This window comes from Mustelus asterias, chromosome 1 (assembly GCF_964213995.1).
Source record: "Mustelus asterias chromosome 1, sMusAst1.hap1.1, whole genome shotgun sequence".
Classification (NCBI taxonomy): domain Eukaryota; kingdom Metazoa; phylum Chordata; class Chondrichthyes; order Carcharhiniformes; family Triakidae; genus Mustelus; species Mustelus asterias.
The window spans coordinates 98,580,732-98,596,399 of NC_135801.1; the positions used below are offsets into that span (position 1 = coordinate 98,580,732).

Sequence of the window (15,668 nt, forward strand, 5' to 3'; positions counted from 1 at the left end):
ACCAATCATATTCTGCAATAGATGACCAATCATAATTTATGACTAATCACATTTGACACAAATCAACCGACCATATTTACAAATCACATTTGATGCAGTCAACATGACATGCCTGACTGGAACTGAGTATTACAGAAAATAAGGTAATTCATCAAAGTACAGTACCTCTGTTCTCGAAGAGATTCTTTAATAACTTGCTTGGCGACGATGTTGCTATACGAAAATAAATATACAATGTGTAACCTTAAATTGTTTGAAATGTTGCACAATCTGAGGTTTTCTGTATATATCAACATTGGGATGTTTCCAGCCTCATATGAACTTGTGTGAATCAAAAGTGACGTTAACTCAGTAAGATTTATAATTGGAGTAAATCATGTTTTTTTAAACATTGAAAGCTTGTGAGTGTTTCTCTGCAATTCCATGCTTCTTGTTCAGAGCTGCAGAAACTACAAAAGTAATTCAGATATGAATCATGTGACTATAAATATTGAACAGCCAAGATGTTTTTGTGTGAAACGTTGGTCGTTTTGGGCAAATCTAGTGTCGATTTTAAATATTATTGACTATATATAATATAAATGCAAAACTAATCTTTCATGTATAGATGGCTGCTATAAAAACATTGCCAATTATGTATACATTTTATTGTTTTTATATTGTTTCAAATCTTTAAATTAGCACAGCCAGGTCTTTTGCCTTGCATCATCATCCTTTTCTGTCATTTAATCATCCCTGCCTTCCATCCTATAACAGACCGTTCATTGCATTTTTCCCCCTTCCTTCCACTAGTCCATACCTCTGTAATTACCATGAAACTGTTACATCTCTAATTTTTTTCAAGTTCTGATGATGCGTTATCATCCTGAGTTAGGGCTAAAAGGGGTCACGAAAAGTCATTGGCCAGCAGGATTAAGGGAAGTGCCAAGGCTTTTTATACATATATAAAGAGCAAGAGGATAGCCAGGGAGAGGGTTAGCCCACTCAAGGAGAGGGGAGGGAATCTACGTGTGGAGCCAGAGGAAATGGGTGAGGTATTGTGTCAGTATTCACCAAAGAGGAAGACTTGGTGGATGATGAGTCTGGGGAAGGGTGTGTAGATAGTTTGGGTCATGTTGAGATCAAAAAGGAGGAGGTATTGGGGTTTGTGAGAAACATTAAAATAAACGAGAACTCAAGGCCTGATGGGATATGCCCCAGAATACTGAGAGAGGCAAGGGAGGAAATTGCTGGGGCATTGAGAGAAATCTTTATATCCTCACTGGTTACAGGGGAGGTCATGAAGTGGAGATGCCAGCGTTGGACTGGGGTAAGCACAGTTAGAAGTCTCACAACACCAGGTTAAAGTCCAACAGGTTTATTTGGTAGCACAAGGCACGAGCTTTCAGAGCACTGCTCCTTCCTCAGGTGAGTGGGAGCTCTGTTCACAAACAGGGCATATAAAGATACAAACTCAATTTACAAAATAATGGTTGGAATGCGAGTCTTTACAGGTAATCAAGCCTTAAAGGTACAGACAATGTGAGTGGAAAGAGGGTTAAGCACAGGTTAAAGAGATGTGTATTGTCTCCAGCCAGGACAGTTAGTGAGATTTTGCAAGTCCAGGCAAGTCGCGGGGGTTCCAGATAGTGTGACATGAACCCAAGATCCCGGTTGAGGCCGTCCTCATGTGTGTGGAACTTGACTATCAGTTTCTGCTCAGCGATTCTGCACTGTCGTGTGTCGTGAAGGCTGGCTTGGAGAACGCTTACCCGAAGATCAGAGGCTGAAAGCCTGTGACTGCTGAAGTGTTCCCCAACAGGAAGAGAACAGTCTTGCCTGGTGATTGTCGAGCGGTGTTCATTCATCCGTTGTCATAGCATCTGCATGGTTTCCCCAATGTACCATGCCTCGGGACATCCTTTCCTGCAGCGTATCAGGTAGACAGCGTTGGCTGAGTTGCAATAGTATATACGTGTACCTGGTGGATGGTGTTCTCACGTGAGATGATGGCATCCGTGTCGATGATCCGGCACGTCTTGCAGAGGTTGCTGTGGCAGGGTTGTGTGGTGTCGTGGTCACTGCTCTTCTGAAGGCTGGGTAGTTTGCTGCGGACAATGGTCTGTTTGAGGTTGTGCGGTTGTTTGAAGGCAAGAAGTGGGGGTGTGGAGATGGCCTTGGCGAGATGTTCGTCTCCATCAATGACATGTTGAAGGCTCCGGAGAAGATGTCTTAGCTTCTCCGCTCTGGGGAAGTACTGGACGATGAAGGGTACTCTGTCCGCCGTGTCCCGTGTTTGTCTTCTGAGGAAGTCGGTGCGGTTTGTCGCAGTGACGCGTCGGAACTGTCGATCGATGAGTCGAGCGCCATATCCTGTTCTTATGAGGGCATCTTTCAGTGTCTGGAGGTGTTTGTTGCGATCCTCCTCATCTGAGCAAATCCTGTGTATACGGAGGGCTTGTCCGTAGGGGATGGCTTCTTTAACATGTTTAGGGTGGAAGCTGGAGAAGTGGAGCATCGTGAGGTTATCCGTGGGCTTGCAGTACAGTGAAGTGCTGAGGTGACCGTCCTTGATGGAGATGCGTGTGTCCAAGAATGCAACTGATTCCGGAGAGTAGTCCATGATGAGTCTGATGGTGGGATGGACCTTGTTGATGTCATCATGTAGTTGTTTCAGTGACTGTTCACCATGAGTCCAAAGGAAGAAAATGTCATCGATGTATCTAGTGTATAACATCAGGGGAGGTCCCAGAGGATTGGAGAATAGCCAATGTTGTTCCTTTGTTTAAGAGGGGTAGCAAGGATAATCCAGGTAATTATAGGCCAGTGAGCATATATCAGAGGTCAGGAAATTATTGGAGAGGATTCTTCGAGACAGGATTTACTCCCACTTGGAAATAAGGCGATGTAGTAGCGAGAGGCAACATGGTTTTGTGAAGGGGAGGTCATGTCTCATTAACTTGATGAGTTTTTTGAGGAAGTAATGAAGATGATTGATAAAGGTGGGGCAGTGGATGTTGTCTGCATGGACTTCAGTAAAGCCTTTGACAAGGTCCCTCATGGCAGACTGGTACAGAAGGTGAAGTTGCACAGGATCGAAGGTGAATTTGCACAGGATTGAGGTGAGCTGGCAAGATGGATACAGAACTGACTCGGTCATAGAAGATAGAGGATAGCAGTGGAAGGATTCATTTCTGAATGGAGGGCTGTGACAAGTGGCGTTCCTCAGGGATCAGTGCTGGGACCTTTGCTGTTTGTAGTATATATAAATTATTTGGAGGAAAATGTAACTGGTTTGATTAGTAAGTTTGCAGATGACACAAAGGTTGGTGGAATTTCGGATAGCGATGAGGACCGTCATAGGATACACCAGGATATAGAGGATACAGGTTGGACACTTGGGCAGAGAGATGGCAGATGGAGTTTAATCCAGACAAATGTGAGGTAATGCATTTTGGAAGGACTAATACAGATGGGAAATGCACAATAAATAGCAGAACCCTTAAGAGTATTGATAGGCAGAGGGATCTGGGTGAACAGGTACATAGGTCACTGCAAGTGGCAACGCAGGTGGAGAAGGTAGTCAAGAAAGCATATGGCATGCTTGGCTATGGCATCGGCCGAGGCATTGAGTTTAAAAATTGGTAAGTCATGTTGCAGCTTTATAGAATCTTAGTAAGGCCGCACTTGGAATATAATGTTCAATTCTGGTCGCCACACTACCAGAAGGATGTGGAGGCTTTGGAGAGGGTACAGAAAAGATTTACCAGGATGTTGCCTGGTATGGAGGGCATTAGCTATGAGGAAAGGTTGGAGAAACTTGGTTTGTTCTCACTGGAACGATGGAGGTTGAGGGGTGACCTGATGGAAGATTATGAGGGGCATGGACAGAGTGGATAGTCAGAAACTTTTTCCCAGTGTGGAAGAGTCAATTACTAGGGGGCATAGGTTTAATGTGCGCGGGGCAAGGTTTAAAGGAGACATACAGGGAAGTTTTTAACACAGAGGGTGATGGGTGCCTGGAATTCACTGCCGGGGAAGATAGTGGAAGTGGATACGATAGTGACTTTTAAGGGGCATCTTGACAAATACATGAACAGGATGGGAATAGAAGGATATGATCCTCGGAAGGGTAGGGGGTTTTAATTCAGTCAGGCAGCATAGTCGGTGCAGGCTTGGAGGGCCGAAGGGCCTGTTCCTGCGCTGTAATTTTCTTTGTTCTTTGAAATATTAGCTCTCTAAATTTTCTCTCTTTGCTTCAGATTTCCTCCAGTTGCACTATTTTTCTTTTGTATAAATGTTAGTTCTCTTTTTAAATTGGTAGGATCATAGTAACAATATATTTTACACGTCAACATAAGAAATAGATTTTCTGACCTCTGATTATGCAACCATTATTTCAGAAAGAAAACTGAATGGCAACAATTAATTAATTTCTCTTAGAGTCACTCAAAAGTTCATTCAACCACTGTCTATGTGATTGTTCTATTTATTTATTTCTATTATCCATTGCTCAGATATCGCTGACAATTTGACAGAATGTTTTCGCTCCAGCTATAAATGAATTATATTAATGAAGACCAATGGCCCCAATTCAAAACATGTCCATATTATGGAATTTTCAGACTTTCTGGGAATAGGAAAGGACTATGAGGCCAAATGACCTTCTCTCTTTTTCAACTATCTGCCAGTTCATTATTTCTCTGTCCCATCTCTTCTCAGGAATGTATCCAATTGTTTAATACTCTCTGATAACATTTCCTACTTCAGCTCTTACTCCTGACTTTGTACTTGTAAATCTAAATGATGAATCTGATATCATAGAGGGTGTATTTAAATACATTATCTACTCAAAATCTCTACCAACATAAATGTATTCAAAAAATTGTCATCTAAGTATATGCATACAAGAGTTCTCAATCTGGAAAAGTAAGGAATAGCAGGGAAAAGATCACAGTGAATGCATAGAAAGAGGAATAAGTGTAATAATGAAAATAATAACTTCCTGATGGAGGTTTAGATACCTGTGAAGCTTATCATTCAGCATCTTATTTGACAAAAATCACATTTGAAATGTGATCCATTTATGAGATCGTCCCATTTTCTTTAGTGGATATTGAGATCTTGAACCACAAAGTTAGTTTACGATGGCCACTAACCTTCATTTCATATCACTGGTTCCTAGGTCAGTGATTGTCGAGAACTTGCGATGCAGAATAGAGGTCAAGACCATCTGTAAACAGAGCACAGGGTTCAGGATACCAATCTCCACTACATAGATGGAAAGATTTCTAAGATCGATTATATTTCAAATGTCAGTTTTACTGAGTACAGTGCCTTAATATTAATCTTTAAAAGGTAATCAAACCTTAGTTGCAAGGCATTTAAAAAATATATTTCTATTGTGTAATCTTATAAATTGTTTCTAAGAACTGCCCCAACTTGAAACTTGCAGATGTTTTGCTATAGTGCAAAACTCATTTACTTTGATGTACTTTTTGATCAATTTCTGAGAGATGTGACAATGAAATGGAACATATTTACTGCACTACTTGTTCATGTACTGAAAACCATCACCTTTCTTACACCATTTCTGTTGTGCTTCACTGGTCAAGATTCTAAGGTATCAGCTAGTTACATTTCCATTAATATGATTGACATATTTGTGCAGACATTAAAAGCAGCAGATAAAAGCAATAATTAATACAATCCAATAAAGTGTTGATCTACAACTCTATTTGATTATTAACCATGTTAAAATAGTACTTATAACTCTAGTGTTTATGGCATTCTCCAATTTGGCAACTTTCTCATCCAATCTAGAAAATGCTTGACCCATTGTGTGACAAAATATTTGTTCAAATCCTCCCTCTCTGGATCATTGGAGGCTAGATATATTCTGCAAGATGTGAACCCTGTGAAAGTCCTGACACAATGAGAGGGATTTTCCGGCTGTGCTCACCCCAAAACCAGAAAATCCCACCTGAGGTCAACAGACCTTTGCATAGACCACACACCCCCACTCCCCAACCCCCCACTCCCCCCAGCCTGCTATGATTCTCATGGTGGGCGGGATGAGCAAATTTCCCCCAATGACACCGTGGGAAAGTTTAAACTTCCAACGGCCGATTTCCCTGCTCTCTGGAACGCTCTGAAAAGTCTCCAACTCTGAGTTAGAGTTGGGCAGAATTCTGCCATCCTGCCTACTGCAGGTTAGGTGGCAGGCAGGAGCGGAGAATCCAGTGGGAGCCAAAAAGTCACAAACCAACTGGCGTTAAAGCATGTTGCAATTCTCCCAAATGCAGGTTAATGGCAGGTCAGTCTACTCGCTGGCTGATGACGTGAATGCCATGGGCATTTATTTGCATCCCATCCCATGCCTGCCGGTGTCCTGTCAGGTCTTCCAGTCTTGTGTTATGCCAGCTTAAATTACATCAGTGGCGTACACAAGGTATTTCACAAGAGACTTTGAGCTGAAGTCAACAAAGCCTTTCTGCCATAGCGCTGCGCCGCTCCTGTTGAACTGTACACCACTTTGCTGGGGCCGACAGGTTCCTCACCTCCATCTTCATCTCCATGCTGAGTTGGTCTTCATAGACTGCACCATGCTGCTGAACACATGGACCCTCCTGTGTAAACGAGTCAGTTCAATACACCACCTGGGGTTGGGAGTACAGGGGTCTTCTTTCCCGTTGTGCCACACACCAGTGTCTAAATGGGAAACACTGTGCTGCAGGACTCATGCAGCTCCCGCAAAAAAAGGTTTGAAGTTCGACTCGGGGTAGAGGGTGAGGTGAGGCCGAGATGGCCTGACAAAGACAATGGGGGCAATGTGGAAGGAGGGGGAAGGCGAAGGACAAGCGCTCACAATAGCAGACAGAGGGGCAAGGAGATGGATGAAGAAGGTGAACAATGGAAGGCAAAGGGAAGACTGGGCAGGCAAACTGGACCCCGATAAGGGTGATGAAAAGCTCACAAACAAGGGGGTCAGAGGGGTAGCACATTGTTTACTGGAAACGGATGCAGCAAGAGTCCAGGTGCAGTGGGTAGGCGTCCTATTGGGCCTGTGTGCTTTGCAGATGATGATGGGCTCTAGAGGAACGTGCTTGAATGGAGGAACAGCCTTATTCCTCAGGCTGCGATCCTTTTGCTTCTGGGTTGCTGACTTCCTACACAGTCTGGTGAAGACAGGTGGGCTGGAGAGAGTGATATGAGTGTGCTGGACTGGTGTTTAAATATGGTGCCTGGGGCCTGCAAATCTGTCAGCTAAGGGTGGGCGGACGAATCAGCTGCTGGCCCACCAGGAGACTCGGAGGGAAACTCACCTGTGCATAATTAATAAAGTTACAAGTGCAGAATCTGGTGTGGGATCCTGCCTTTCTGGTCAGTGGAAAGGCATTATTGGAACTACCCGCCACCACACTTAGTCTCAAAAATGGAGAATTCCACCTGAAAAGTTTGGATAATTCTGAGTTATTTACCTGAATAGTTATCCAGGAAAATGCCAGACAGAAAAATCCTAGTCTAACTCCTGAATGACTATACAACAGGCACCCCAACTTCAGCCTCAACTCTCCTGATTAACTCCCTGATCCACCTACTGCCTGTCCAAACTCCATGAACTCAACCCTTGACTCACTCCTGAGCTCCCAACTCCTCCCAGACCTATGTAGCTAGCCCTCAGCACCGTATTCCCTGTAATCACCCCTCCCCCAATAAACCTGACTAGCCCCAACTCACTTACCTACTCATCCATCCCATCACCTACCACCCTACCCAACTACCACCCAACCCGACATCCACCCTATCCACCTGCCACCTATCCACCTGCCATCCTAGCTAGCCCTCATCACCGTATTCCCTGTAACCGCCCCCCCTCGATAAACCTGACTGGCCCCAACTCACTTACCTACTCACCCATCCCATCACCTACCACCCTACCCAACTACCACCCAACCCAGCATCCACCCTACCCCAGCCACCTATCCACCTGCCACCCTAGCCACCTGCCATCCTACTGACCTATTATCCTACCCAGCTTCCACCCAACCCACCTGTCACTCTATCCATCTATCATCCTAGCCAGTGGCAATTCTGCACAGCTATCGCCTGACACCCTACCCACCTACCAACCTGTCAGCTACCCAGCTGCCACCTTACCCCCTTATCCACCTACACACTCACCCATTCATTTACATCTTCACTCACACATTCACTTATATACTCATTCACAAACACATTGAGAAACTTGGGGACCTTCAAACGTGACATAGAATATGGCAGCTAGTGTAGTAAAAAGTGGGTACAGCTTCTGCACAAATTCTCTTCACTGCTCTCTGAGGCTTTTCCTACACTGATGGAGTTCTGCAGGATCATCCATCGGATGTCAGGGCCTTTTCATTGAATGCAGTAAAGTGGGTAGGTTTTAGTCAGGCCAGAGTGGACACTGGGGTCCTGACTGTAATCAGACATTTTGGGCCTATGTGTGTCACAGTAGAATAGATGCCAAAAGATTGTGCAGAATCTATGGGAAGTCATTTAGTAGAGAATGAGATGAGTCTTTCCAAAGGCCAGTTTCCAGTGTGTAGATTGGCTTTTTAGTAAAGCATTAAAAAAAAACATTCTCCTTTATGTTTGATGATAATTTAAAGCCTCAGGGCCTGCCACTCTATGATTAAGAGTAATGTTCAATGACTTGCTTGTTTTATTGCCTGCGAGTGTCAGGGTGCTTCTTTTCTTTATAAGAAATTAAGTAGTCAAGCTGGTCATTCCGACAATGAACATTTTATCTGAAATATTCGAATAAAGTTTCTTTCCAAGAATAGGAAGATTACTGCCTCTAGGAGCTGACCAAAACACAAAGCCCTTTTGAACAAAACACCAATTCATTTGCCACATACAGGCTGTGCTGTTTCTCTTATTGAGACTGAAAAAAAGGAAAGTGTTAATCTGTTCACGTCATCAAAGATTGTGAAGATTTTTGGTTTCAAAAGCAACAAAGGGCATGTTATTTAATTTCCCCAGCAGTCTGCACCATTCTCTGCACTGCCTTACATTTCCACTGCATCCAATACAGCTCTGCTTATCAAATACAACAAGAGCCTTTCAGTTTCCTTTCTTTACGCCATTAGCTCCTCATTTACAGAAATTCTTTGATTAGAAATGAAATGCTTGGTCTCTCAACTGGCAATATTCATCAAAATCAAAAAAAAAGATTTGCTTGTTTGTTCTTGTTTTTCACACCGGAGACAGTTATGACAATGGGAATAGCGGAGGGATCTAATATTTGTGTAGCTCAATATCTTTATTCAACCATAATTTCCAGAGAAGTATAATCATTAAAAGATTCTACAGTGAGGTGAATAATATTTCTCTGGAGTTTCAACATTTAAAGATTTGACTGTTTTTTTGCCAAATTAGTGATAGATTCAACCAGTGAAAGACGTTACATCACCAACAAAGTCATAAGCTTATTATTTATTACAGAGCTCAGAATTCCAAGGTATTAATATGAGCAACATGGTATATTTAATAAAGGATTCCAAGGGCTGACAAGAATGTAACTATTTCCTGTAACATTTTACACAATTCTTCACAAATATGTAATAATTACAATGTATTGTTATTGAAATGCTTCAAGGAGTGATGCTGCTATGCATAATGTCTTGACGCTAGCAATACTGATGGCTTATTCAGTTACTGTGGAGGTAATTTGCACCCCCCCCCCCCCCCCCCCACCCCGCACCCCCACTACATTACAGTCCAATGTAAATGAAACATCATTAAAAGATGAATCAAGGACACAAAATGGTTCCTGCAAATATTTAATTACATTCTCTGCCTCTGCAGAATTTTAGCTTCTCGGTAAATTTGACAAGTTTTCGTTTGGTGTCAAGATCCAGAATTTAAATCAGAAGGGTATTCGTCACAAAAACAGAAAATGCTGGAAAATCTCAGCAGGTCTGACAGCACCTGTGGGGAGAGAGCACAGCTGGCGGGCCGGATTTTCTGGCTGCACTTGCCCCAAGACTGGAAAATCCCACCCAAGGTCAACGGACCTTTGCATGGTCCGTGTCCTGCCCGCTATGATTCCTGTGGCGGGCGGGACAGGAAAATGCCACCCAAAGTTTTGAATTGTTAAAAGATTTTGCAGTGAGGTGATTTATATTACTCTGTAGTTTCAACATTTAAAGACCGGAGCACCTGGAGGAAACCCACGCAGTCACGGGGAGAACGTGCAAATGTCACACAGACAGTGACCCAAGCCGGGAGTTGAACCCGGGTCCCTAGCAGTGCTAACCACTGTGCCACTGTGCTGTAAATCCAGCCTGGTCATTTGCAGTCCACATCCATTTCATTTGTGGTCTTGTACAGATGAGCTGGACTGTAGGAACCAGGGCCTTCAATCTAGGTCTAGTCATCTGCCCATTGCAACATTATTGTCTCCCAATGACATCTATAATTTCATTTATATAGATGTTTTCTGCCTGTGTAAAATTGTTTGGCCTCTACTTGGTAATGGCTTGGTATGCTACATTTGAAATGATAAATTTAAGTCGGAAAATCACAGGCACAAACATAATAATGGAGAAGTTCTGCAGTGGTTATTGTTACTGAGTTTGCTTTACCTGAGTTATTGCACTTAAAATGATCACTGGATGTTGTGTCAGTTCTTTTGAGTTACATTTTTTTGCTGCCTAATTGTCAAAGCAATCATAAGACAGCATTGAGTTCTTTAGACTTCCCCTTCATAGAACATAATTTCAAGGGTCTAACCTGAAACCTCCTGCTTCTCTATTGAAGAGTTGATGGAATGTGTCATGTTGGAAAGGGAATGGGAAAGGAAAATCATCAATTATATCAATAAGATTCCACGGTTCAATTCATAATATATTGTATATTGGTGTTTAACACTGAACATGACTGGCTAGAGTCTATTAAATGCCAACACACAATATACTGTCATCCACAACACACATTAAATGCATTCAGCTTTGATTGAACTAGAAATCACCATTAACACCGTGGAAGATGTGACACAAGAAACAACATGAAGAAAAAGTGGACCTGTTAATTAAGATAAGATTGCCATTTACATTTGACCAAAAGCCTGAAAAAAGAAACCAATTTGGAAGTATAATTCATTAAGTAAGAGGAGCTTAAGAAAAACTGGGGGGAAAAAAACTTTCAAAGATCTAAAATTAGGTTTTTTGATAAGGCAGGAATAACAGTACAAACCCTATTGATTCTCAGGGTAAGTCTCACAAACAAGAGCTTACTGTTCATTTTCACACTGAGCACAGTGAGGGAAAAAGCTGCCAGTACACACAACTCAGTCAGAAAACAGACCATATTCTGAATCCAATACAACAGAATTAGGCAATTTCAACTGATGGAAGAAGTGCCTGATTCTGATGCTCCTGTTCTATTACTTTAAAATGTCTGGAAGAACACAACATCCAACTGCATGCTCTCCCTGGTAGATTCTGTCATCAGCTGTGTGTACAAAAATGTTTTAAACTAAGTGTTGTGGGCAGGAGGGGATCAGTTCAACAGCGAGTTTTCCTCTTACCATCTTCTGTATACATAATGTGTTTTGGATTTTTTTAATGAATAAGTTGTGGTATCTATATATCCCAATTCATCAATTTTGCTAATAACCCCACAGCAAACACAAATTAAGATTAACTCAGAAGGTTAGTTTATTGTACACCTGCATAGCCCGCAAAAAGGAGTGTTAGCAACATCCCACTCCACATTCACACGTAAAGGAAGGTACAGAGAAAAGGAGGTTTTATACTACAAGGATCGCAAAGAAGATAAATATTGGTTCACGTGAGTTCTGGAATCCAGTGAGGAAAACTTTCACATCGGCAATCAATGGTTGGCTAGCTGGAGACTGATGTTTTAAGATTTGCTTTTTCATGTGAGGTTGATACCGTAAGATGAAGTAGGCATTGCAGTGATTGCATTGGTTCTGTAGGTAATCTTACAAAATCTTCTAATAGAGTCAGGTTAGAGAGGGTCAGTGGTCCAACCTGGACGGAACTTACTTCTGTGCAACCTGCCAGTTGAATGTTAAACAGCAAACAGGCTACACAGTTCAGAAAGGTAATATTAAACTCCTCAAAAGGCCAGAGTCTTGGGTCCTTCTCCACAGTGACTTCAACAGAGTATTCGTCCAAAATCTGGAATTTGGTTTTGTTTTCAGGACTGATAATATTTCGATTACAAAAATGCCTTTACCCAGTGAATGGCTAGAGTGTGGGATTCTCTGTCACAAACAATTGTTAAAGCAGAGGCCAGAAACCTTATTATAAGGTAATTAGATAGTGACTTAATAAAGAGGAATATGAAGGGACATGGGAAGCTGGCAGCAGAGCAATTCATAAGGAAACCATCAGCACAAACCTGGCTGTAATGTTATGTGTTTTTTTTACAGGAGGAAAAATATGGGTGAAAACTAAAATAATGAAATGATTTTGAATTCTATGATTTTAGTCACAGTGGTCACTGTGGGAATTGCCTCACCTGCAGGGACACACTTTTTGAATTATATTTTTCAAAACATGCAACTTTCTATCTGCTTTTGCTATAAATGGATGGTGCGTAGGCTCCCATAATTCTTTAAAACAACTACCAGAAAAAAAAGACTTAGCAGTATCTTGTGGGCAGAGATGTTTTCTGTGCTTTATGCTTGATGGATGCAGTAAATCTTGGATGCAGAATTATTCTAGGGGAAAATATAAAATTATTTAGATTTGATTCTTCTATCATCACTGTGAACTAAGTAGCCTCAAAATGATTTAATGGCCTCAATGTTAAACACCACCGCCCCCCCACTGCCCCCCCCCCCCCCCCCCACCCCGCCCCCCCGATCACTTCTCGGCCTTTTGGCTAAGATCAAGTGTAATATTTAGTCTTGGCCAATGAGGCTTCATCTGAAGCAATTTCTTTAAAGCCATTTGGCTAAAATGAAGCTCAGACCAAAATTAGGATGGGGTGAAATGTCTCATCCTGTCAGATTGGATTTTGTTTGATCGAGCCCAAGATGGGGTATACGTTCTGCCTTGTCAGCTTGGAATTGTTTTGTCTCTCATGTGGGGACTCTGATTGGACCAAATTGGATTTTTGATTGGGAATAAAGTACCAAAAGATGCAAAAAAAATATTAACCACCCCTCCCCAAATCCCACTTCCAGCAGGTGAGGTTGGGGTGTTAAGGGTTAAAATATCAGGATTCACTTTAAATGATCCCTTTCATAGAATCATAAAATCCTACAGTGCAGAAGGAGGCCATTCAGCCCATCAAATCTGCACCAACCACAATCTCACCCGGGCCTCTCCCCATAACACTATACATTTACTCTGCTCGTCCCCCTAACGCTAAGGGGCAATTTATCATGACCAATCCACCTAACCTGCACATCTTTGGACTGTGGGAGGAAACCAGAGCACCTGGAGAAAACCCACAGGGAGAATGTGCAAACCCCACACAGATAGTGACCCAAGCCAGGAATTGAACCTGGGTCTCTGGCGCTGTGAGGCAGCAGTGCTGACCGCTGTAAGGCAGCAGTGCTGACCACTGTGCCACCGTGCGGCCCCAAGGCAGTCATGTGCCTTTAAATTTTAACATGAAGAATTTAGAATGTAGAAAAACAGAACTTAGTCATAGGCTTAGATTTTGGCTCTCAGGTTGGGTGCGCAGAGACTGGGAGAATTCCCGTGAACCCGATCTTTAAAAATGGCTGCCCAGGCATCCTATTTCTGATCCCGGGATGATGGGAGGGTGGTGAAACTAAGGATAATGCCAGATGCAGATGCTGGCTGGGTGGAACATCTGCCTTGGAGCTACAGCACTGTGACCAAAATCTGGAAAAAAAATCAAATGTCTCTTCACCCCTCATTCCCCCACAGGCTTTCCATGCACCATCCATTCCACCCCATTCCACCTCATGCCACCCCACTGATCCCACATAGCCCCTTGTTTCCCCATGCCAAGTAATCCCCACCTAAGAACCCCTATGGCTCCTCATGCTCCCCATGTCAAGCTATGCCCCCACCCACCCACACACCCCACAGCCCCTACTATCCCCATGCCAGTGTATGCCTCCAAAACACCTTTTTTGCCTCATTAACCCATGACAAGTTATGAACCCCCAATACCTACCATGCCAACTCATCCAGTATTCAGCGTGGCTCAACCTCAGGACCTATAAAATAAGAGATCAAATACAGCTCTATAAAATAAAATTCTAAGTGTCTATTGTAAACTTCACTATATTGAAAAAAACAATTCTCATTCATAAAAACTAATTTACTATATTTGCATTCCTCCAATTAAATAAAGTCTTGTAACAACAAACAATCCCTTGTGACAAGTGCTTGGAGTCATAGCCCCACATTACAGAGACTATAACCACTTGTAGCTGCCAATCAGACTGTGAAATAGCAGGCTTCTTACTTTGATAATGGACGGTTGTGAAATCAATCATGCGTCAGTAATCCAGCAATGGAAGCCAAAGGAGAAAATGCTGGAAAATCTCAGCAGGTCTGGCAGCATCTGTAAGGAGAGAAAAGAGCTGATGTTTCCAGTCCAGATGACCCTTTGCCAAAGCTGACAAATGGAAGCCCCCATGCTTGTGTCAACAGCCAGAGTGAAATAGCAAGCAATCTTTTTTTAACACACCAGACATTTTTTTTCAAAGATTTAAGGGGTAAGTGTGTTAATTACCTTGACAGCTCATCATCTCCCTTTGGACGTGTTTGGCAGCTTCCTTTGAAAGTTTCCTTTTGAAACTTTTGACAGGTGCTTCTGACAGTTTGACTGTTTATTTTGGCAGGTCAGTTGGCTGTTCTAATGAGCTTAACAATAATGAGTTTATGCCCTTTTTATGTACACTTATGCCTACTCTCAATAATTTCAAAGGGCACGTTACCTCCACCAAAAGGCACCTTGCCTTGTCCAAAGGTGACACCAAACCAGATCAGAAGGGGCACCTTACCTCTTCAAAATGTATCCTGGTTATCCAAATGAATCTACAAAGTTCAGATCTACTCTTAACAGGTCAAATCTTCACTCTTTGAGTTACATGTTCCAGGGCTACCAAAACCCCATTTTAATGGAGACAGCTGATGACTTAGATGGCCGGCTGCCTCTGTAAAATGTGCAAGCGCGAAATGTACCTCTTCCCCATTCCCCACGTGTGAAAATGGGAAGTTTTCCAAGGCTCTCAGTGGTGAAAGTCTGCGCCATGATCTGATAATGTCATCAGTTCCACAGCTTAAATGTAGCAGAAAATAAGGGGAGATACAACAGCTGAACCAAGCAGCCAACTCTTAGAAGTAAATGTCAATCCCTGCGGGTAAGGAGGAGCAGGCATTCACCATTGTCGGGTGCCTCAGGAAATACTAGATTTATTCAGGCTCCATCTTCAACCTTCCTCCCCCAACCCCAATCTCCAGCCTCCGTCCCCAACCCTGATTATCAACCTCCTCAGCCCGCAGCACCAATCTCCAACCTTTCTTCCCATTTCCAGCCTCCAAATGCCAGCCCTCCTAGTCATCCAACAGCTGTCCATTTGGCTGCCTGCTTAGTGGGCGATTGCCAGAAGAGTTCAGTTTCATCTGAACCCTCCCCATCTCCCTGCATATATCAGGGTAATGTCAGAGGCAGTTGTTTGTGAGTCA

The 15,668-nt window shown here is 42.8% G+C and overlaps 1 pseudogene; it reads left to right on the forward strand.

Annotated features, from left to right (window-relative positions):
* The first annotated feature begins 12,856 nt into the window (after nucleotides 1-12,856).
* Nucleotides 12,857-12,963, forward strand: LOC144501600 (U2 spliceosomal RNA; annotated as a pseudogene).
* The last annotated feature ends 2,705 nt before the right edge of the window (nucleotides 12,964-15,668 follow it).